The 25,228-nt window shown below is 42.6% G+C and overlaps 1 protein-coding gene and 1 pseudogene across 9 annotated transcripts in view; one reads left to right on the top strand and one right to left on the bottom strand.

Moving 5' to 3' along the window:
- LOC118714999 overlaps positions 1 to 14,329 on the bottom strand; it is a 63,830-nt pseudogene extending 49,501 nt beyond the window's left edge.
- Positions 1 to 25,228, top strand: part of MITF (melanocyte inducing transcription factor) — a 216,539-nt gene that overhangs the window by 99,132 nt on the left and 92,179 nt on the right. The gene's annotated exons all lie outside the window — the stretch shown is intronic.

Below are 25,228 nucleotides of genomic sequence, written 5' to 3'. Positions count from 1 at the left end.
CAAAGCCTCCCAGGATGCTGTGGGGAGAGGGTATTGGCAGAGCTGATGGCACAGCAGGTGTGTGTGGTCAATTTGCCTCTTTTGTTTCTGTCCTGTGGCTCCTGTTTCTTAGTGTTTCTCAGCATCGCATCAAAGGGCCAGAGAGGATGAAATACCAAATAGCTATTTACTTACTCCAACTGGCTTTTTGCTTGTTGAGAATTTACCTTACTAGTAGACACAATGACATAGTTCATATTTTGTAGGAGAGACAATTCAAAACTATCTATATTTGAGCCTAGTTTTTGATACATACATAGATATGTGTGTATCTGTATTTATATTTATTTATATCTTATATAAAATTTACTATACTCTTAAATTCAATATTCCCACAAAAGTCAAATCTATAATAATAAAAGTGTAATATGTTAATTAGGCCAACAGCCAGATGTCCTTCCTGATGAAGCCATAGCAGCGGAGGCCAAGGCAAAGGTGGTTAGGGGTTATCAGGCAGGCAGGCAAAGCAGTTAGAGGTGATCAGGCAGGCAGAGTAATTAGGGGCGAATAGGCAGGAAGAAATAAGGGGCGATCAGACAGTAGGCAGAGTGGTGAGAAAATGCAAATGAGACAGATTAGGGGTGATCAGGCAGGCAGGCAGGTGGTTAGGGGTGATGAGGTGGCCAGGCAGAATGGTTAGGGCCAATCAGGCAGTCAGGCAGGTGAGCAGTCCTGAGGTGCATTCCCCATGCATAAATTTTGTGCACTTGGCCTCTAGTCTTCAAATAACCTTGTTGGAAGAAATAAAGAAGGAAAATTAGTAGCCCTTCTTCACAAAACTTTAATGCATGTATTTACTACTTAGAAGTATTCAAATACAGCCTGTATTAGATAGTTAATTCTGGTGGTACAGTATTTGAAGAGGTGACAGATAAAAGGCAGAATGCAATTCTTTAAGCTGTAATTGCAGGGGACTAATACATGTCCACTTTCTTTTCCCAATGTGCCATTTATATAATTTATATTTTTAACAAATCTTAGAACTAGATTTAAAATAAAAATAGTAATTATTCTTAAGGGCAAGAAATATTGCAACTATTCTAAAATTGGGAAATTTAAGTGATTATCTTGGTGGTTAAACCCAGCCTGCTAAGTACTATAATTCCTACATCCTAGAGCATGGTGCTGGGCAGACAGGGTATGCTTAGTTAATGTTAAAACAGGGAGTCAATTTGGGGTTGAGTGCTTCCTTCCTTCCTTCCTTCCTTCCTTCCTTCCTTCTTTTCTTTTCTTTTCTTTTCTTTTCTTTTCTTTATTTTATTTTTTTAAAAGAAGAGTAAGCATATTTGATTTAGAAGTGGAAGGTCCGTTGTAAAGCAAAGTTAAGATAAATAGGTCAGGCCAATTCTGCACATAGCCAAGATAGCACTGTTCCATGCAAAGAGAAAAGTCTGTTAGGAAAAAATCAAAATGTTTGCATGTTAAAATGACATTTTTATTTTTTTACACATTTTTACTTTCCTTTAATTTTTCAAAATGAGCAAATGCATGCTTTGGAACAGTACTTTTCTGATACATATTAGGCTTCACATAACTATTTGCTAAATGCCGAGTTAATAAATTTATAATAAAAATTATGTACATAAAATATGATGTGAATGGTGTCCCCTGGAGTTGAGCAGTGTGGTGGCTTTGAGTATAACTTACAGATTGACGAAATTAATTTTTTCAAATAATATTTTATATTGAATCTCAGTGTACTCAGTTCTGCCACAGCATAGCATATGCCTTTCTAAACAATCCCCAAGCTCTGCGGGATCAGGCAGCAGGCACCGCCGTCCACAGGGAAAAGGGGGTTAGGGAAGCAGTGCTCATGAACTTCCTCAGTGACATTAACAAAGAAAAGATAGGAATCTAGTAAAAACAGTAGACAGTGTTACACTTGATAAATGGTTAAGCAATATATAAATATAACAGTAAACCTGGTCTTCGTTTGCTGTGGAAGTGGCTGCAGGAAGGATTGCAGATTGTACATTATGGTGAAGAGGAAGACAAGGTAGATCTGTGAATGACAGGAAGCTGGAGCACTAGATGTGGCTGGTGTAGTGCATGACATGCATAGGAAACTGAGGCAGCTCACGGGTGTTTCAGGCATGTGCTTTTCGTGTCTTCTCCACTGCTAGATTTAGCCGGTGCAGTATTCTGTGTTCACCTGGTGTTTCTTGCAGATAATATTGTGCATAAGCAATCCAGAAATTCATCTGGGTTACTTTTAAATTGTTTCCTGATGTATTTGAATTTGAGCAAATTTGAATTTTCAAAACAAGGTGGTAGCAGAACTGAGTGCATATGAGATAAATGAAATAAAGCTCCACTGGCTCTGGGGTTTGTCAGGAGCCAGGAGTCCCACCTCCCTGCAGCCACCCCAGGGTTTCCACAGCTTCGCTGTGTGGCAAAGAATTTGGTCATCCTTTTCTTTTTGGCCGAAACAGATACAGAACAAAACTCTCTCTTTGTTTTGTTAATCCTCACCCAAGGATATTTTTCCATTGATTTTTAGAGAGAGTGGAATAGAGAGGGAGAGACAGAGAGAAACATGGATGTGAGAGAAACACATTGATTGGTTGCCTCCCGCATGTGCCCCTACCATGCCCGGGCAGAGCCTGCAACTGAGGTACCTGACGTTCACCAGAATCGGATTGGAACTCTTTGGTTCACAGCTGGTGTCCTATCCATTGAGCCAAACCAGCGGGGTCCAGACCAAGGCTCTTTTTGTGGGACACTTAGTCTTACCTGTGTAGCCTCCTTAGCCAGTGACTGGAGGCATTCACAGTCTCAGTCTCAATGGCAAGGGGATTGCCCAGGAAAGTCAGTGGCCTTGAATTTAATGGCCCCTAGAATAGGTCACTCCAGGTCCTTATCAGAGAATCTAACCTTGAACGTGGTTCTTAACAAATGCTACAGTAAAAAACCAATATTTATGGATTGCAGTCTGAAGAATAGAGGTTCCTTCATTGTCTGAACACTTAAGCAATGAGAAGGAAAATAATGCCATTTGAAAAATCATCTATGATAAACCGCAATATGCTGATTAGACGTCATTCTGGATGTCCTTCTGGACGACCTTCCAGACAAAGCTTGGGCTGTGAAGGAAACCCAGGTCCTGGGTGCCTGCCACAGCAGAGGGAAGCCCGGCGGCTGGAGGGGGGTCTGGGTCCCGGATGTCAGAGGGAAGCTGGAACCAGCAGCCGGGGGAAGGAAGGCCTACTCTTCACAAATTTCGTGCATCGGGCCTCTAGTTTACTATGGTAGCTTTGGCTTTGATTTGTGAAATAACATTAAAGAAATGTGTATTTTACATTTGTCAGAAGGGGACATTGCTTAAAAAGTAGTTAAGGGAAATCTATAAAATCAATACCTAAAATAATGTAGACCTGCAGACACCATTGTATCTGAGAATTTGCAACCACCCCGGAGTTATTTTTACCAACTTATGCTCAGTGTTGTGCCATAGCCTTGTTGAGAGCCTTATAAGATAGAGCCGTGGACCTGAGTGTACGGTGCCTGCCTTGGGGAAGACGTGGGAGAAGGGTCTCTCTGGTTTCAATAACACAAATGACTGTACTTCTACACATCTTTGGGTTTGTGTTTTATGGATATAGTTAGTCATGAAACTGATCATGTCTTCTTCCTCTTTATGGCTGCAGGCATGTTTTTTTAACCCACACTTTTTTCTTTTTCTTTTTTAACCAAAAGAAAAACTAGTTTATCAACGTTAACAAATGAGAAGATTGTACACAACTGTGTTTGAATTTCCAGCATCTCTTGAAAAATCAGATCTGGCAACATTGGGCTCACATGTCTCCATGGTAACCATGGGATCCAATAAAGTAATGCCATTTTTCTTAAAATAGAACAGACAGTTTTCAATTTGTTTTACTCCTTTAACTGCCCATCTTGGTAGACAGACATTGGACTCTGTGCCCCGGCTGGGAAAGCAATTTGCAACTCACCTCTAAAATACCTGATGATGCTTACTTGCAATTTGTGTGCTAATCTTATTCCTAAGGTCATTTTATTAGTTTTTCGTGAATTCTATTTTTTTCATCCTATGTTCTTCACCCACACAAATTAAATTTCTCTTGTTTCATCTTGGGATGTTGTGTACTTTTCCATAATCTTTTGAGAAGAAACAAAGTAAGAATAAATAAAAATAAGAGAGTGAGTTCCCTCCCTCCCATCATTGTATTTTTGGCCTGGCAAGAGTTTAAGCGATTTCAGCTCTTCCTCTGACCTATTTTAGAGTCTACTTGAGTCTAGTTCCATTAACAGCTCTGCAATTCTTTTTTCTTTTTTGTAATTTTTTTATAGACACTGAGAAAATGTTGTTTTTTACCTAAGATTGGTTACTTTCCATAGTATTGCATTAAGAACTGAAAAGCTAAGACAGCTGGAGTAGTTTATTCAGTTCTAAGAGAGAGGATTAGGACACCACAAACCCCTTTAGAGGTTATTTGCCAACCACAGAGGTCACAGGGGCACCGTTCAGCGCTCGGAATTAACGACAGAGCTGATGGCGGTGACCGTGACCAGTTCTGGAGCCTGTGAACAGTGACTCCAGATTCTCATGCTGAGCAAGACACATTAAGTGCATAATTGGCGGTAGTTATGATTCAGGAAAGGGATCTGGGGTTCTATGAAGGTTTCACCTTGAAGGCATCAGTCTAATCAATGAGGGGTAGTTCCCCAAATTCAGCTAAATATTGGTCACCCTCCAGAAAGAAATAAGGGCCTTTATTTCAGGCAGTGTCTGTGTCTTTGTTGTTATCTAACTTCTAGCATAGCAGCTATGGATTCATAGTAGGAACTTAATACAATTTGTTAAAGTGCAACTCAACCAGAGCATGCACACATTTGCAACTCTCCTAGAGCCATGCGCGGTCACGCTGGGAAGGTATGTGTTCTGCTTGTTTCCTTCTCAAGAAAGACACTGGGACTAGAGAAGATGGAAAAGTGAGGTGGTGTCCAGGCCATATATAATGTCTTATTTGCTTTAATTCATTTAGTTATCATCCTCATTTTCAGGTGGGAAATGGAGGCTTAGAGCTAATAAGTGGCAAGACCAGATAGTTTGAGTGCAGGGGTTGTGTTCTTAACCCTTGGAGTGTGTTGCTTACAAGAAAGAATAACTAGCAAGCATGGAAACAGAAATATGCAAGGACCCACTGAGGCTAAGTGAGCTCTGTTGGTGGCATAAGTGATGATCCTTTCAGTCGAAATAAGTGTCTTTCACACATGACAGGTTTTAGAAGCAGGAAAAGCTGCTTAGTGACTCACACTTTTTTAGTTTCCTTGTGTAAACCTCAGACTGCTTTGCTTCAGGTGCTTGAGGATTTATTAGGTTTTCTGAGAGCCATTTGGGAACCCTGTCCTCGCGTGCATCCTTGTTTTGATTCTGGTGAGACAGGCATTTTCTAACTGCCATAGTCACATTCCACATGCTGCACAGCCTATCAGTCCTTTCCATCGCCTTCACACTTAACGATGTGCTGATGTGCTAGCAACATTATCTCTGTCAGCCTCATTCCTTCCTCCTGTCCCCAACTGATGAACCTTGCTGCTACTTTTTGTTTTAGCACAATTGGCTGTTCTACTGATATTTTCATTTTCCATGGCATGGATTCATTTATTACTATGCTTTTTCAGGGGAACAAATGTAGAACTAATGAAAGCTTGGTGAATTTGTTACAGTCTCTTGGGCTCAGAGTAGATCATTGGAATCCCAACTTTTCCTCTGATTTGTGTGCTTTAAAGTGAGGGGACATTGTGGATGTTGTAGGTGGTGTCAGCTTAGATGGCAGGGGAAGCAGATACCCTGGCCAGCTTTCTGGGGAAGATGAGAATGATTGTGTTCCTCATGACTTTATTTTTCCAGTGCTGACTCTATGGCAGTGTCACTGGCAAATATTGCTTGGCCATGGAACATTTTTAAGAAGAAGGGTTTCATGAATGTTCCGTCTATTGCCATGGCTGAGGAATGAAAACAACGTGTTCTGCACTCATTTCCTTGTGCACTCATGGGGGATTCCAGCATATTTCTTTATGTTAACTCCTGGACCACATGAAGAATGTAAAATAAAATGTTACTGAAAACACAGTAATTAAGAATTGGGGAGAGTATATATTGATAGTACCATCTCTCTTTTCTACAGAGTATACCATTCCAGGAGTGGTGACAGAGATGGGCTGGGGGCAGAGAGGCTTTGTAAGACTTGATGTTCCCAGACTTTCCCCCCGTCTCTTGCTATGGACATGATAGTAATGATGATAACATGCAACATCTCTCTAGCTCTTGAGAATGGTCACTGTTCTCACTTGAGAAGAGTGGACACTGATGATGTTGAACACCAAACCAAACCCACAATATGTTCTTCCCTTTTCTAGAGTACTCTTTGTACTTTTATATGATTAATGAGAACAAGTAATGGGTCTGAATTTACAAGTAGTCTACAAGGACAGTAGTTAGAGAGGTGGCTTTTGCACTGGGGCTTTTTTGGGCAAAGATCTTTCTATAGTAGCTTGTGCCTGAGAAGGTAGCACGTGGGCCCAAACAGACCCAGAAGCTCAGTGTGCTGCGGCTATGGAGGAGTGGCCTTGGTAGAACGTGGTGGTGACGGTGCTGGTGATGTTGTTGATGATGCTGTAGTGCATGGAATGCCAGACCATGTCAGGGTTGGGGCCCGGTGCACACCACGCATTATTCCATGGTCACAGCAGCCTATGATGGGGGCTCTTCTCCCCGACTGTATTTGAGGAAACTATCTTGGTGGGGTTGAGTAATTGGGCTCAGATCTCATTCTTATCACAGCCTTTCTAAAAGGAACTTGCCTGGAATATTGCACTAACATGCCACCCATTTTCCTACTTCACTCCCCTTTGCTCTTTAGATAGGCTATGGCCCAAGTAATCAGTTGAGTTTTGTGTGTCTTTGCCTGGGTGAATTTTTTTCCAGAGACACTGTAGGTTTCATACGAGTCACAGGAAGGTATTTGACCAAAAAGGTTAAGATATTATTATGGGGTCCTCCCACCCCCAAGTAATGAGGCCTGGAGGGGTGGGGCATAGTTTATTCAGTTGACTTGCTTGGATGGATATCTTATCTAATAAAAGAGTAATATGCAAACCAACTACCACTCCACTACACCCACAAGCCATACCCACCAGCCAATCAGGAGTGAGTATGCAAATTAACACAACCAAGATAGCTGTGGTCATGGAGCAAGCTGGGGACTTGGGTTTCCCTGGCAATGGAGGAAGCCAAGCTTTCTGTACACCCTGGCAGGCCCAGGCCTCCACTCAAGGCTACAAAGTTTCAAATATAGAAGATAAATAAATCCCAACAAAAATGGCGACAGCCACACAGCTGGAGAGAGCAGGAGGCTTGGGTTGCCCCCAGCCATGGAGGAAACCAAGCTACCGCAGCCCTGGCCTGCCTTGGCCGCCGCTACAAAGTTTCAATTATAGAAGACAACTAAATGCCGACAAAAATAGCTGCAGCCACAGAGGCTTGGTTCCGCTCAAGGTTACAAAGTTTCAATTATGGAAGATAAATAAATCCCAGCTATCAGGACCTCCGCTTGGGTCACCAGGGGGTAGGGCTGGCCTGCAAACCACCACAGAATTCTTGCTTAAGCTTCCTCATGCCCCAAGGGAACCCCCACCCTGATCTGGGACACCGTTCAGGGAAAACCAGCCAGCCCCCACCCATGAACCAGTCCTCTATCCTATTTAATAAAAGAGTAATATGCAAATTGACCATCACTTCAACACACAAGATGACTGCCCCCATGTGGTCAAAGATGGCTGCTGCCCCCATGTGGACACAAAATGGCCACCATAAGATGGCCAGCAAGGGAGGGCAGTTGGGAGGGACCAGGCCTGCAAGGGAGGGCAGTTGTGGGTGATCAAGCCTGCAGAGGAAGACAGTTAGGGGTGACCAGACCTGTAGGGGAGGGCAGTTAGGGGCAAACAAGCTGGCAGGAGAGCAGTTAGGCATCAATCAGGATGGCAGGGGAGTGGGTAGGGTGTGATTAGGATGGCAGGCAGAAGCGGTTAGGGGAAATCAGGAAGGCAGGCAGGCAAGCAGTTGGGAGCCAGCAGTCCTGGATTGTGAGAGGGATGACTGACTACCTGTTTAAGCCCGATCCTGGTAGGACAGTCAGACATCCCTTGAGGGGTCTCAGATTGGAGGGTGCAGGTTGGGCTGAGGGACACACACCCCTGTGCATGAATTTCGTGCACTGGGACCCCAGGAACAATATAATTGTCTTTGAGTGTCTGGATGAATGAATGAATACTAGTAGAGCTTGCGGTGGTATAGCGTCTGCGTTAAAAACATGACTGGTCCTTGAACTGAATTCCTCCTCTGCAAACCCTTCAGCAAGTGATGGGATCTATCCAAGCCTCTTTCCCCTCATTGGTAGTGGGGACATCTAAACAGTCTTTAAGTTAGAGTTGCTATTGAGGATTGAAACACAGCATACCTGCTCTAATTAGTTATTGATATTACTAACTTAAGAACTTTTAAATGGCTGGAGAAGGAGGTTGTCATGAATTTCCTGGTGACAGCTACACAGATAGTAACATATGAGTTTTAAGGAAGCCTGGAAGCAACACGCTGTCTCTAGCCCCGGGAGGAGGGACAGCTTCAGGTCCTCCCTGAAATGTTCCTGGGCATTTTCTTTCCCCTTGGCCTGACCCCACCACGCAGTCACTTCACAGACGGACACCTGGAACGCCAGCTAATGGAAATTTTGTGATGTGGGCACTGTGCCCCTCAGGGTCTGGACATACGTTTTTTTGTGTTTAAATCAACAGAAAAAAATGCAGCTGTAGCCACCTCTGCAGTCCTGGAGCTAACCTTCCTTGCCTGTCACTGGCCATCCCCTCTGGACATCGTGGGAGGCCAGCTGAAAGGCAGTGGCTGGTGGGTGTACTCCTGTGTACGCGGCACTGGGCAGAGCTGGGCCGGATCCTGATGTGCATCATTACAGCTATGTGGTCAGAGGGCCCATGGGCCAGAAGCAGCCTTAGAAAAGGGTTCTAGTCTACTCTTACTTTTCCCATCATCATTCCATACCATTTAAAAAAAAATATATATATATATATTTTATTGATTTTAGAGAGGAAGGGAGAGAGGGAGAGAGATAGAAACATCAATGATGAGAGAGAACTATTGATTGGCTGCCTCCTGCATGCCCCCTAGTGGGGATCGAGCCCACAACTCAGGCATGTGCCCTTGGCTGGAATTTAACCTGGTACCCTTCAGTCGGAAGGCCAACACTCTATCCATTGAGCCAAACCAGCTAGGGCAGTCCATAAACATTTTTTAAAAATCACCAATAAAAACTAATGTAAGTTACTTCCAAGTATTCCTTTAAAAAAAATCTTAAAACTGGATAGCAGCTTAATTCACAATCACTAAAACCTGGAAACCATCCAAATGTCCTTCCACTGGTAGGACAGACCGGCTGTGCTTCCTCCCTGCAGGGAAGGCGAGCCAGTAACTAGAGGGGCGGGCTGCTGACACTTGCAGCCGAAGGATTTTTTGTGGATGACATTCTGGGAAAGACAAAACTATAGACAGTGTGGGGTGTCAAGGTGTTTTTAGGAGTTGAGGATGACTGACACTTTGACTGCGAGGCACAGTTCAGGGGGTAGTGTGAGCAGATGGGACTGTATGTACTCGATTGTGGAGGTGGTTACATGAATCTACCGTGTTTCCCCGAAAATAAGACATCCTCCGAAAATAAGACCTACTTATAGGTTTCCTTCTGAGTGAAATATAAAGCAGCCCCCCGAAGATAAGGCCCCCCTAGACTAAACATGAGAGATTTGGTCCACTGATTCTGAAAGAAATGGAGTCACAAGAAATTCACCAGGAAATTCAGGAATTGGATTGTTATGATGATGTTCAGAAGATGATGACATGATTGTCATTGAATAAATTGAGTAAATTCTTGATACTGTAGGATTCACAGTTTGTCTGGTTTGTGTTGACAACTACCATACTACCTTACCATATACAAGCAATAAATTTTCTTTATTTTCATTTAACAATAAATGTGTACCGTATTCTTCATGGAAAAATACAACATCCCCTGAAAATAAGACCTAGTGCATCTTTGGGAGCAAAAATTAATATAAGACACTGTCTTATTTTCGGGGAAACAGGATAGGTATTTCATAACTTACAGAACTGCATGCCAAGAAAGGTGAATTATAATGTATATAAATATAAATAAAATTATAATTATAATAAAAAAGGGAATGACAACATTTACTCAGCACACTCAGAAATGTGGGCTTGCTTTGAAAGGGCAATATATGTCATTTAAATTCCATAAATGTTTATTGTTTAGCTATTATGATACAGTGTGTTATGGGAAATTATAAAGGAAATACTGGTCCTTTTGCTTGGTGGTATAACAATAGACTTTGGTAAATGTACAAAAAGCTGCAAGGTAATTTTAAGGTTAAAATTATATTATTGGAAGTTAGGGGAGAAAGAGACACCTAGTTGGGATCACAGGTTGTTTTTTGTTTTTTTGGGTTTTTTTTTTAGAAAATGCAGTAGATTTGTTAAGCAATAATTTTGAAGAATTGGTAAATTAAAAAAAAATTTTTTTAAATAAGTATAGCAACCCTATAGAAAAGCATAGACATGATGCATCTTTACCAAGTTATCAGCACCCCTATGCCTTCTACTAGGCAACCCTTACCTCATGTATAATCACCATTCTGACTTCTAACACGATAGACTAACAATGTCCGGTGGTTTTTTTTTTGTTTTTTGTTTTGTTTTTGTTTTATACAAATGGAATTATACAGCGTGTATTCTCACATCTGGATTCTCAACATTACATATGTGAAAGTTATCTCTGTTGTATGTGGCAATAATTTATTCCTGTGGAATATTCCATTGTATGAGTATATACAGTGTTTATCTCTGCTACTGAAAAAAAAAATGTTTATATTGATTTGAGACAGAGAAGAAGGGAGAGAGTTGGAGAGATAGAAACATCAATGATGAGAGAATCATCCATTGACTGCCTCCTGCATGCCCCAGACTTGGGATTGAGCTCACAACCCGGGCATGTGCTGTCACTGGAATCAAACAGGTGACCTCTTGGTTTATGGTTCTATGCTCAACACTGAGCCACACCAGCCGGGCTTATCTCTTCTACTCTTGATGGGCATTTGGGTTCCTACACTTTTGCATTGTAGGACATGATTGCTGTGAACATTATTGCTTTATGGTTTTGTGAACATACATGTACAGATCTTTTTTTTTGAACTTGGTAACTTTTTATTGTATAGATACTGAAAACTTCTGTTTAGCATTTATGTCTCAGAAATGATACCACATCTGTATATGTGTATTACTGTAGTAAGTAGATGCCCTAAAATGGAAAAGGAGTTTAATACTAAACCCATAAAATTATCTAAATTATCTGCAGATAATTTAGATAATTTTATGGGTTTAGTATTAAACAGAAGTTTTCAGCATCTATACAATGTACCATTTATTACAAAAATTATTTTCATTGCTCTTACCAGCAGAAATATTATTTTTACATCACAAGTATATAAATCAAGGCAAAATCTAAAGTAACATTTGTAGTTTGACTATAGGGTGCAACGTGAGATATACTTATGTATGAATGTTATCCTAATATATAAAGTCCATTATATATTAGGATATTACATATCTTAACATATAAAAACACTTTATATATTAGTATATTATATATTAGGATGAATCAGGGGTCCTCAAACTTTTTAGAGTGGGGGCCAGATCACAGTCCCTCAGAGAGCTGGAGGGCCGGACTATATGAACTACTAATTCCTACTGTAACACCTTGGCTGCGCTCACTGCCCAAAAAACCTGGCGGGCCGGATCAGACTCCTCTGTGGGCCGCATGTGGCCCATGGGCCATAGTTTGAAGACGCCTGGAATGTTCTAATATATAAAAACCATGGCAACCACTGCTGACTGCTTCCGCTGCAGGCATGGTGCCCTAGCACTAACTGCTGAGGGGGCTGCAAATGAGGGCCAGAGAGAGGCCTGAAGGGAGAAGCAGGGACTGATCCATTGCCTCTGTGGCAGCTTTTGATCAGGACTTGCCTCTCTCTTTCTCTCCCAGTCTGGCCAGCAGCCTGGTGTTTCTGAGAAACTGAATCTGTTGCTGGAGGCACTGCCTGGGTTTCAGCAATCCTATGCCTGCGATATTCACAGGCCATTTGTGGTTGGATATTGTCTGTTGATGGGATGGTCCCCAGCATAGCAGTTTAGCAACATCCCTTTCCTTTGCTTACTAGATGCCAGTAGCACTGCGCCTCCCCGCTGCGCCCGCCCTTCCCCCCCTCCCCTTCCCTCCCCCCACTTACAACCAAGTGTGTCCAGACTTTGTCAAATATGCCCTGGGGACAAAGTCATCCCCAGGTGGGAGTCATTGCTTTAAAGTGTTAGGGGCTGATGAAAAGGCCCCAGGTTAGTGACTGTGAGCAATGGCATGTTCTTGTCTTACACAGCGGACCTTCTCTTGATTCAGGAGGTCAGCCATTCCTCTTGCAAGTGTGCTAGCTGATTTCCTTGGTGTTGACCACCGGTTTCTATTTTTCTCCTTGACTGTGAGTCTCCATTCTGCCTACCTCTGACTTTCTATCCTAAAGCCGCCTATCCTAGCAGTAGTTTTCTTATGTGTCTGATGAACAGCCATGCTCATTGCATTAATAAGTCTTTTCCATTTCCCCAAGGCAAAAAAAGTATTTTTCTGAAATTATCAGATTAAAACTATAATTACATATTTAATAAACCAAAGTTTAAAATGCCAGTGAACTAGAACATGTACATGTTTTAAACATACTTTTACATAACATGATTGATCATTTAATATTAATTTGGGTTTAAGGGTCATAAAACATAATGTGGAATGGTAAAATGAGGGGACTTTAGATCTTTAAAATGAAATTTTAAGAAATTTACATTAAAATATATTCAGGTTATGTTACTGCTGTAATTAGCTAGTTAACATTAATATTACTAGGAAGAAGCAAAGGGGAGGTCACACATTATAAGCATGGTCATCTGGGAAGCTTCACCAGGAAACTGCAACCTCACCCTCCCCAGGAGCCACTGTAGAGCACTGGGGTAAAGGGTCCAACAAAAGGGGAGACGATGCATGCGCAGTGAAGTCGGGGTGACACAGGAGAGGTGCTTGTCAGTCTAACCTGAACAGAGATCACTCACTGGTCAGCAGGGCAGAGCCCTGTAAGCATGTGAAAACGGGGGATATATAATCCCAGGACAAAGGAGGCCTAGCTTTCTGGTTCCCTTTTGTCCCTGATTCGCTCCTGCTTCCTTGCATTTGCTGGTTTTCCGTGTCCCTAGAAGCCACGTGGCCTACAGCCATGCAGGGCCCTCACGCGATGGACTGATGGACTGTAGCTGGAAACACAGTGGAGGTAGCCTGGTGCTAGACCGGACTGTGCAGTGATGGAACGGAAACTCTGGGCTTTTATCCTACCTCTGCTCAAGTCACCTTGGTGAGATGAAAGGACCTTGGAAACTTAGAGATGTAATTCCATGCTAATAATGCCACTCATTCTTCTGTGAGAGTCTCAGAAAATTCCTGTCCTTGTGCTATCACAAGCACCCCCTCCCACAGGCAACAACTGGGCACACAGAGCTCTTCACCGGTCAGGGTATACAGCTTGCCCATAGCTTTGTGTTTGGATTTCCTTACGTGCCACACAAACCTGTACATGGACCCTGAAGCTTACAAAGTTGGCTCCATTAGTGTGTGAACAGAGTACACAGCTGGGTCTCTGTCCTAGGCCACTCATTTCTACTTCCTTAGGAGAGGAGGAAAAACCAAACCCAAGCAGAACTGGACTGTAAGCTCTATTTATGCCCCAGGAGAAGGGACCACGGCCCGAGAGGAGAGGGCCTTGTGCTATCACACTAGTATTGAAGTGTCAGCATCCAGCACGCCCGACATTTGCTCCATGTGATGTTCTCAGCCCGCTGGGCCAGGCCCCCCTCTTCCCGTGTGGAGACGTGTCTGAGCATTCTGCTCATTTCCCTCTGCGAGGGAGCCGTTAGGCCAGGCCTGCTGGGCTCTGATTTCAGAACCCGGCAAAGTTTCAGACTGAAATTCTCTGTGTCTGTTACCTTCTCACTGAAGCAGAGGGGCCACTGTCTGTGGGCTCCTTTCGCCTGTCTCCGCTGCAGGATGCTGGCTACTTGTTTCTCTCCGCCAGTGTTTCCAGATTTAGGCATTCTCATGCTAACTTCATGACTTTTCCCCCTTCAAAAGTTAAAGATGTACGATGTACTTTATTCATTTTTTAAAACCTGACGGGATCGAGCCCACAACTTTAGTGTATGTGGATGATGCTCTAACCCAGTGGTCGGCAAACTGCGGCTCGCAAGTCACATGCTGCTTGCCAGACGCAGTTTGCTACTCTGTTGACTAATGAGTTTGCTGACCACTGCTAGGAAAAAACACTTAAAAAACATTTTACTAATGTACTAATGTCTTTAACCTGAAGTCAAAACTTCTGGGTAAGGATAATAATGCCTTATGCAGTGGTGGCAAACTCATTAGTCAACAGAGCGGCAAACCAAGCTTGCAGACCACTGCTCTAACCAACTGCGCTACCCGGCCAGGACCTAAAGTATATTTCAATGGAGATGTTATAATAAATGGACACCACAAATGGAAGTAAAATAAATATAATAGAATTGGAAGAAAATCATTAGATTCTTACTAGGTGTATTGTCTGGAAGGGCCTGAGGTCTGAGCTTTTTTTGTTACAAAGGGCAATTGTTAAGAGATTGAAGACATATTAGCATCAAACAGGGACTTTTCCCGGGATGAAAGATGTGAAAGGGCCTTTCTCCTCGTGCGATTCCATGGCTATTTACCGTGGAGTCTGTGTGTCTGGACCTGAGACCATCTTATCTCCCACACTTTGGGAAACTGCCTAAGGTTTACTTACGGTATCAACTTTGCCAAAGGAAGTTCGTCATTCTTCCCCAAATTTCCGAAGACCTTGTTTCTCCTTGAAAGCCTTTTTGAACAATTCTTTATTTTTTTGAGGGCTTCCTCATTTCTTCTCCCATTAGCAAGTATGAATCGTGCTGATATTTCCCCTCCTTGTAACCACATTTAATCACTCTGTCTTCCAACTAGATTAAGTTTTCGAGGACAAACATTATATGTTTCTTTGTTTCTTTCTAATCAGTGCCATTAATTTCACTCTTGCTGTATAAATATCCAGGGAAGCCTACTTCTTTCTCCTTTTTGTTTTGTTTTATTTTAAAGGAAGGTGATGGCCAAAAGAGGCCAGAAAAAGCGCCATGGTCAGTTGATCATTTAACCCACTGACAAATAGTTATTGGGCACCTTGTCTGGGCCTGGACTTGTGCCTGATTCAGGAATGAAGAGGGAATGAATTAATGGAATTCAGGACCCAGTGTGGGGTGCTGGGTAAAGACAACTCCAATATAAGTTCTAATTTTAGAATTTGTTTGCTTTCGTGAGCGTTGGGTGGCTCACAAAACTTGGTCAGAGAACCACAGTGAAAGGTATGTGGCTCTGGAGTTTCAGACCCCAGATCTGCATCTGCTCATTATCATCTTGATTTGGGGCACATACCTCACTTCCTGGCCCTCAGTTTCTTTATTTAAATGAAAAGAGATGAAATAAACATGAGCTGTAATATGCCAATCGGAGGTACAGTTATCATTATGATACTAGAGGCCCAATGCATGAAATTTGTGCATGGGTAGAGTTCCTAGGCCTGGCCAGTGATCAGGGCCAATCTGTGGGGCAACCAGCAGGGCCCCCGCTGGCACCTGGCTTGGCCAGCCTGGCACCACCCACTTGCTGGCCTCATCACCCACCACTGCCACCTGCCTCCCACTGTGGGCCAACCCACCTTGGCTGGCCTGGGGCAGCTCCTATGATCAGCATCTGCCCACTGGTGGTCATTGTGTATCATAGCAACCGGTCATTCCACCATTTGGTCTATTTTCATATTCGGCTTTTATTATATAGGACACATGTGTCAAACACAAGGCCCACGGGCCAAATCCGTCCCGCCAGGCCTTGCAATGTGGCCCGCACCGCGCTGTCATCACTGCACTCCGCTGCGTTTCCATCACAATGACAGTTTATGACTGTTCAGTAAACCATTCGGCCCGCGATTTAGGCTGGATTTTAGATTTTGGCCCCTTCTCTGATTGAGTTCGACACCCCTAATATAGGATGATGAATTCTCTGTCTCCCTTCCCCCAACCCCCCCCCCCCTTTTTTTTTGGTATTGATTTCGGAGAGGAAGGGAGAGGGAGAGAGAGAGAAACATGAGAAATATCAATGATGAGAATCATTAATTGGCTGCCTCCTGCACAACCATCACCAGTGATCAAGCCTACAACAGCACATGTGCCCTTTACCAGAATAGAATCTGGGACCCTTTAGTTCACAGGCCAACACTCTAGCCACTGAGCCAAACCAGCTAGGGCATGATCTTAGTTTTTAAAATTTTAAAATTTTCTGCCTGACACACTAGGAAGTAAAAATATGTTGTCCAATGTAGAAACAAAATCATTATAAATGGGAATATCATGGTGGAAGGTGCTTAAAAATTGCAAATCCATTCAATTTCCAGATTGTCAGTTTAAGTTAATTAACGATTTTAAAATTTAGAATTATTTCAGAATATTTCTCTCTTTAGAATCTAAGGTCCTTGGTATATCACTGAGGTATAAGCATATTGGACAGTGCCTGGGACATAGTAAGTATTCAGTACACATTTGTTGAATAAATGACTTTTAATAAAAATATTTTGAAGTTTTTTCATCATTTGTCCATATATTTTTTAAATGAACCAATATTATTTGACCTAAGATGTGAAGAAATCGTGAATGGAAGTGGTTATTATCTGCATCTATATTACCTTTCTGGCCTGTAATACCTGGCAGGTAATTAATACTAAACATTAAAGAAATAATTACGTAGCTTTGTTACACACTTTTTTGAAGGACACATGACTTAGTTTTTGTAAGCAAAGATTTATTTTTTCCTTTTTGTCACTTAATAGCAGTATACCTTAAAATTACATAGGCTACTAATTTAAAATATTGATATTTTTATTTTCATGTTTTATTATTAACATAAATATACAGTTAGATTATAGGCAGGATGCCTGAGAGTGTAAATGAAATACAGCTGCTAATGTGTATTGAGTTTATTATGATCCATTGAATTTAATCAACAGGAAGGATTTCTGTGCAAATATTATTTTTCTCATTTTATTTATCTAGTTTTTAAAAGTCTCACTCCAGGTTCTGTTCTTATTTATTTCAGAGAAAGTGGAAGGGAGAGGGGGGATTGAGAGAGAGTGAAAAATTTATTTGAGAGAAAATATCCAATTGTTGCCTTCTGTACTCACCCTGTCTGGGGATTGAACGGCAACCTGAGTATGTGCCCTGATCGAAAAATCTAACCCGAGATCTTTCAGTGTCAAGGATGATGCTTCAACAACTGAACCACATTGGCTGGGCCTATTTTTCTCATTTTAAATCTTGTCTGCCTAGCGTGACGGAAACAGGAAGTCATTAGTATAAGACTTGAGTATTGAGATACTTTAGAAGTTTGGGAACTTTGACTATTAACACAAACTACCATAAGGCAATCTATTGAACATTGGTTACAGTTTTGCTTATTTAAATACATGCATTCCTGCTTGACCGCTGGATACGTTTATACTTATTAAGTTAAAATGTAATTGCTGCAGTGAGTGAGAACAGGAGGCTTCCTTGTCAAGAACTTTTTGCCTGTAGCTAAGACAACCATTGAAAAGACGTTGTCAGTTACCCACTATAAAAAGTTATTTGTCATCACCAACATCTTTAGATTTTATTTACTTATTATGGATGTACTAGTGGCCTGGTTTACGGATTCGTGCACATTGAAAGGAAGTTAATTTAGAAGAAATACTTTAATATCGCTATGTGGCCTTTTCTGTAATAGAAGTATCAACCAAATTCATGATCAGCAATGACATTTCAAAACACACACATGTCATTGGTGCTAGAGAGAGCTATATATAGATATAGATATAGATATATAGATATAGATATATAGATAGATAAACTTAATTAATTAGGCCTGCTTTCTGATTTAGCTAAACTTTTTCCAGCCCAGTGAAGCACCCCAACTTCCCTTCCCTTTCAGCAACACAACAGTAAATATCAACACAAAGCAGATTATTATTGTAGTTCATGCAGGGAGAACAAAGGGTAAAATATTTTAACTGTAGCAGTGTTTGACTATATTCTGCACAGTGAGAAAACCTGAAGTCAATTTCAAGGTCCAACATTTCTTACTTACTTTCAGTTGGGTCAAGTTTCTAAGCTTTCTAAATCTCCATTCTCTGGCTAATGAAAAGAAAATAGAATCCCACCGAGTCTCCTATCTGCCTACTCCAGGACTTCTGTGAAGGATCAAATGAGATAAGGCACGGGAAAATGCTTCACAGACATTTGGTTAAAGCCATGGTCGGCAAACTGCGGCTCGCAAGCAACTGGTGGCTCTTCCACAAAACACCACGGCCTGGGCGAGTCTATTTTGAAGAAGTGGCATCAGAAGAAGTTTAAATTTAAAAAATTTGGCTCTGAAAAGAAATTTCAATTGTTGTACTGTTGATATTTGGTTCTGTTGACTAATGAGTTTGCCAACCACTGGCTTAGCATAATGCTCTCAATACCCATCCATGCTGTTGCAAATAGTAACTTTTTTTTCCTTATTTATATTTTATTGATTTTTCACAGAGAGGAAGGGAGAGGGATAGATAGCTAGAAACATCAATGAGAGAGAATCATCAACCAGCTGCTTCCTGCACACCCCCTACCAGGAATGTGCCTGCAACCAATGTACATGCCCTTGACCGGAATCGAACCTGGGATCTTTCAGTCCACAGGCCGATGCTCTATCCCACATGTGTCAAACACAAGGCCCGAGGGCCAAATCCGTCCCGCCAGGCCTTGCAATGTGGCCTGCACTGCGCTGTCATCACTGCACTCCGCTGCGTTTCCATCACAATGACAGTTTATGACTGTTCAGTAAACCATTCGGCCCGCGATTTAGGCTGGATTTTAGATTTTGGCCCCTTCTCTGATTGAGTTCGACACCCCTGCCTGAGCAAAACCGGTTGTGGCAATGGTAACATTTTTTTGTAGCACATAGTATTCCATTGTGTAGATGTACCACAGTTTTCTAATCCACTCATTAGCACTTAGGCTGTTTCCACATCTTAGCTATGGTGAATTGTGCTGCTATGAATATAGGGGTGCATATATTCTTTGTGATTGGTTTCTTGGGTATAGTCCTAGAAGTGGGATCACTGGGTCAAATGGGAGTTCCATTTTTAACTTTTTGAGGAAACTTCATACTGTTCTCCACAGTGACTGCACCAGTCTGCATTCCCACCAGCAGTGCAAGAGGGTTCCTGTTTCTCCGCATCCTCGCCAGCACTTATTGTTTGTTGATTTGCTGATGACGGCCATTCTGAGCGGAGTGGCATTGAATCTCGTTGTTTTGATTTGCAGTTCTTATGTGATCAGTGACTTTGAGCGTGTTTTCATGTTTCTCTTGGCCTTCTGTATGTCCGCTTGAGGGGAGTGATGTTTAGGTCCTTTCTCCATGTTTTGACTGAATTTTTTATCTTCCTTTTGTTAAGTTGTGTGAGCTGCCTGTAAATGTTGGAGATTAAACCCTTATCAGAGATAACATTGGCAAATATGTTTTCCCATGCACTGGGTCTTCTTGTTTTATTGATGGTTTCTTTTGCCATCCAAAAGCTTTTTATTTTGATGAGTCCCATTTGCTTATTTTCTCCTTAATTTCCATTGCCCTAGGAGCTGTATTGGTAAATATATTGCTACGACAAATGTCTCATATTTTGCTGCCTGTGATTTGCTCTAAGGTTTTTATGGTTTCCTGTCTTACATTTAAGTCCTTTATCCAGTTTGAATTTATTTTTGTGTATGGTGTAAGTTGGTGATCAAGTTTCATTTGTTTTTCTATCCTTAATTAATTTTTAAAAGACACTACAGTGAAAGAGAGGTCCACATTTTTATTAAGTGAGTAAGAAGACAACCACTAAATAGAGAGAAATACTCCACAAATTTAAAGTATTGGAGTAGAAGATTTTATTTATTGTGAAGTCATATTGCGAATAACTTTGCACACCTCCCCCCCCCCCCCCAGTGGCAGCAATATCATCTTTTACTGATTATTTATCTAGATTAGGAAAGTAAGTTGCAGTTTTACTAAATTTGTCACTTGAAGAACTACCTTCAAAATGGCCTAATCTCCTCAGCGTTTCCCTCTCCAACTTTGTGCTCTCTCATGAATTTTGTTTATATTGTAGATTGTGTTCTGCTTATTGAAGACACTCTGTTGCTTTTTATGATAAGAAACAACCTCCAAATATTCCTTTAATGAGGAACAAATATTTTGTGTAAAGTGAACCCTAAGAGAGAATATCAGGGATTCCAAAATAGGAAATTAATCTGTTGTATTGATTGTTATATTAAAAGAAAAGTCCAACATATTATTTCATGCATTTCTCCCCTCACTTGCTTAAAAATGAACTTCAGAGGGAATTTGTGACACCTCTTTGTAAATTATACTTTTATTCTTAGGACAAATTTTTCTAAACAGTTTTTAAAAAACATTAATTTTTCCCTTCGGATGTTTGTGTAAACATCTGAACAGTTCTTTAATAATGTTGCATGAGCTTCAATCAGGTTTATCTGGGATCCTTTTGGTCTTGTCTGTATTTTCCTTTAAGGCCTTAAAGGGCATCTGCTTTGTGCCAGCTACAACGAGTACCATTATTGCTTCTGAGAGACTTGTTCTTGGTGGTAGAAAAAATAGAACCGGGAAGGAAGGATGAAGGTGATTGAGTGTACTGAACAGTTACTTCTGCAGATAGGAAGTCATTAAATGTCCTTTATTCACTGCTGAAAGAGTATCAAATGAGGACTGCTAAATCCATTCCTTGTAACTTTGTATCCAGTACTTTATGGAAAGTTAGTTGTGTTCAGCAACTACAAGGCTTCAAAGAGTATACAATTGTGTGTCCCATTTATGCCTGTTGACTTCCTTCCTAATAGTTAAGTGCCACCTTCAAATTATGCTTCATAGGTCCTTCCTTACCTGGTCATTTATCATGCTCCTCCCTCCCTCCTTTTCTCCCTCCCTCCCTCTCTCACTCTCTCCCTCCCTCCTTTCTTTCCCCCCTCCTTCCTGTCCTTCCATAAAATATTTATTGAGCATTTATACTATATGCCATCACTGAGAATAAAATAAATACAAAAGACCCTGCTCTGAAGGGAAAAAGACAATTAAACAAAAAGAATGATTACCAGTTGGAGTAAGTGCTGTAAAAGAAAGAAACGATTTCCTAGAAAGCACAAAACAGACATGGGTGTTTCTGCCTCAGGAAAGATGGGCAGGGGAGACTCTCTGGGGAAGAAGTGTAACCTGTGAGCACTTACCTGGAAGACGGAGGAGTGGCCACTCCCCGCTCTCTCTACTGGTGATAGGCCTGGGCCTGGGGTCTGGGGTTCTCTGGTGGGAGCCCCTCAAACGCTGACCCTCTCACACCTCACTGTTGTCTGGAGCGTCATGGGTGGTGGCTTCGGGCCTGTCCGTGGTGGTCCACTTTCTCCTGCAGTTAGCGTGGTGCTGAGAGGGGCGGTGCTGAGAGAGGACTCCTGGAGCTTTCTAACCACCGTCATGTACTCTTCATCACCTCATAGTAAGGCTTTCATTGAATAGTCAAAAGACATCCATAGGAATTCCAGGTGGACACTTTAAATAATCGAACTGTACAAGTAAAGACTTCTTTATTCAACAAATAAAGGGAGCTTACATTCTTGAATGTTTTACTGCCACCCTTAGAGAGGTTTCTACAAAGAATATCCTATATAATAAAAGCCTAATATGCTAAGTGTCTGGTCATCTGGTCGTCCTTTCAACTAATCAAAGCATAATATGCAAATGAGATGCTAAGGCTGCTCAATTGCTTGCTATGACATGTACTGACCACTAGGGCGCAGACAGTTGACTGGTCGACCAGTCGCTATGATGTGCACTAACCACCAGGGGACAGATGCTCAATGCAGGAGCTGCCCCCAGCCCGCAGGCCCAGGCCAGCCAAGGCTGGTTAGGGATCCTACCCACGCATGAATTTCGTGCACTGGACCTCTAGTATTGTATATAATTAAGGGCATTATAATATGTGATATTATATATTACTGGTTCCCAGGCCTGACTTTACATTAGACTTTTATAAGAAATCTTAAAAAAAATTTTTTTTCCCCAAACCATGCTCCTATATGTTTCAGGAAAAATCCCTGACATTTAGGCTTTTAAATGTTCTTGAGTTAATTTTAAGGGGGTGGTGTGGGGAGAAGGGTCCCAGGTGTTTCTGTAGGACTGCAGGTGTGGGAGCCAGTGGCTGGCACCGCAGTGGAGACCTGTGACACCTGGGGCTGCTTCCTTGGCTGTGAGGAGGAGCTAGTCCCTGGTCCTTACAGTGCTGCCCGGGGCAAGCCTCAGTGCTGGCTGCTCGAGGCCCTGCCGAGCTGTGAGCTCACTGAGAAGGGCATTGGCTGTCAGAAGAAGACAGAAGACTGCATTGGGCAGTAAAGCGTTCGATACCCAGATAAAATAAGAGGAATTCTGACTATGATGAAGCAGTGTTTCTGCTTTTCTCCAGTAGAGTTTTGAAAAGGATAACAAGTAATGCCTCTCTCTCTTCTCTAACCCATTTAATATAGTGACTGAGTTTTTCCTCCAAAAATATTCTGAGACCCAAATTTTATATCCAAAGAAAAAGTTGGCTCTCTCTAGGATGATTGATAGTTTTAGGTTCCATTTCAGTCAAGGTCATCTTTTAAAAGGGCCAGTAAAAATTCTGCCGACTCTAGTTGATTTGCTGGAATTTGGGGCGAGAAGTATAATTAAGATTTGAAATGCATTATAATACAGATAATATTTTCACATTGCATTCAGTGGTTTGTTTTCTAAAATATTTATTTTTCTTTACTATCATATCTTAGTTTGTGTTTAAATTAGGGTTTGTGTGTGTACAAATATACATTTACTAGTGACCCAGTGCACAGGTTCATGCACATTGAAAGGAAATTAATTAGAAGGTGTCCAGCAGGGCAGGGCTGGGCAAGACGGGCCGGACACACTCTGGAGCTAGCCTCCCACAGTCCCTCCCCTGCCAGCTGCACCTGAGGTGGTGCTGTGGCTCCAAGGGCATCTGCGGAGTGAGTGGGGTCCCTCCCACAGGTGGGGTCCCTGGGCCTGGTCTTCGGGGATCGGGCTAAAACCGCTCTCTGGCATCCTCCTAGTGGTCCAAAGTGTGAGAGGGCACTCTGCCAAGTTGCTGTTGTTCAGGGTGTGGAACACAAATGCAAGTGTGCAGTAAACTGGATTCAGGGCGACAGTGTCCCAGCAACAACATCACCCACGGCCCAAGGTGGAATCTCGCGGCCAGGGGAGGAATCGGGCTCTCCCCTCTCTAGTTTCAGGGTGCGTCATCCAAGAACCACCACTGCTGCCAAGTCACTGCAGCTTGGTAGCTCCTGCGTTGAGCATCTGCCCCCTGGTGGTCAGTGTGTGTCATAGGTACCGGTCGGCGGGACACTTAGCATATTAGCAGTGTGTGTGTGTGTGTGTGTGTGTGTGTGTGTGTGTGTGTGTGTGTTTATATGCATTTAGGTACTCATATGGATGGCGAAAATGTACTAAAGAGAGTTGCTTATGTATTATAGAGTAATTCATTTTAATACCAACCATGGACTGTCAGGGATACAATGGAAACCAGACCATGTGGCACCTGCCGCTCAGAGGACATCTGCAGAGTAATGGGGTGCCCACTTGGGAAGCAGTCTCAGTCCAGGGGAGAATTGTGTAGGTGGTGGCAGATGTGCACACTGAAGTCCTGCTTCAGTGCATTTACTGGTGGCCATTGCCTTGCTGTGTCCATGCAGGTTCCTGTAGAGCACTGGTGCAGTAAGATCTTTCCAGAATACCATCCATAAGTGGGACTTATGCCCCTCAGAAGTAATGGTATTTAAATATGATATAAATGGTCAATGGATAGCTTCCTTGGGTCGGTTGCCAGGGTAAAAAGCAGGCGATGTCACTGTGTGAACAGCCAGGGAGCACTGGGCACCATCGTAGGTCCCTCCTGGCGGAGGGGAGTTCCTGCTGGTGGTTTCATGGTCCCTGAGAGCCCGTGCAGGGACAGACCTTTTCTGTGTGTAAGCATGTAATGCATCAGGGTTTCAGTACTAAAATGTACCCAATAGCTTATAACTTAGCACCGTCACAAATAGTGCCCAAGGGGGAGAGGCCAGCTCAGCTTTTTAGAAACAGTCCCCTGACTGTCCTGACATGGTAATGTCCTGTGTCTCCATTTTCCCTGGTCTCACCCTTGCTCTGTTTCTGGGGAAGGTGATCTGGGGTAACAGGCCTCACCACAGCGTGAGAGCCACTTTTAAAGTGTGAGCTTTGCTGTGTGGCAGAGACCATGCCAAGTCACCTGGCACATGCCATCACCTCTGTCTCTAACCGGAATGGGTGGGTGGCTGTTCCCTTCCTCAGGTGAAGAATCCGGGCACAGAGACTCAGTAACCTGCTCCTGAAAGGTCCTGGGATCTGTAAGGACGGGATTTCCTGGATATGTTGACACCAGCACTGTGTCTTGCATTTTCCTGCCATCCGAGCCAGAGGCAGGAGGCGAGTTGCTGAGGCTTGTGAGGGGAGAGTGGTGTCCACGGCAGCACCCAGCTGTACCTGACATGGAGGAAGTGCTCAGTAAAGGGCGAATGAACACCATTCTGTATCATTTCCTCTCCTCTCCCTCTTCCTCCCCCCTTTTCCTCTCCCCTCCCCTCTCCTTTTTATTGGTCTTGAATTTTATAATAATGTGAATGAACACCATTCTGTATCATTTCCTCTTCCTCGCCCTCTTCCTCTCCCCTTTTCCTCCCCCCTCCCCTCTCCTTTTTATTGGTCTTTAATTTTATAATAATCTGCTCACTGTGTGCACCCCTTCCTGCCTCCTGCCCTCCTCCCATGAGCTGTCT

This window comes from Pipistrellus kuhlii, unplaced genomic scaffold (genome assembly GCF_014108245.1).
Source record: "Pipistrellus kuhlii isolate mPipKuh1 unplaced genomic scaffold, mPipKuh1.p scaffold_m20_p_11, whole genome shotgun sequence".
NCBI lineage: Eukaryota > Metazoa > Chordata > Mammalia > Chiroptera > Vespertilionidae > Pipistrellus > Pipistrellus kuhlii.
Note: the sequence above shows the minus strand (reverse complement) of the source record. Positions and strands in the feature narration are given on the sequence as shown.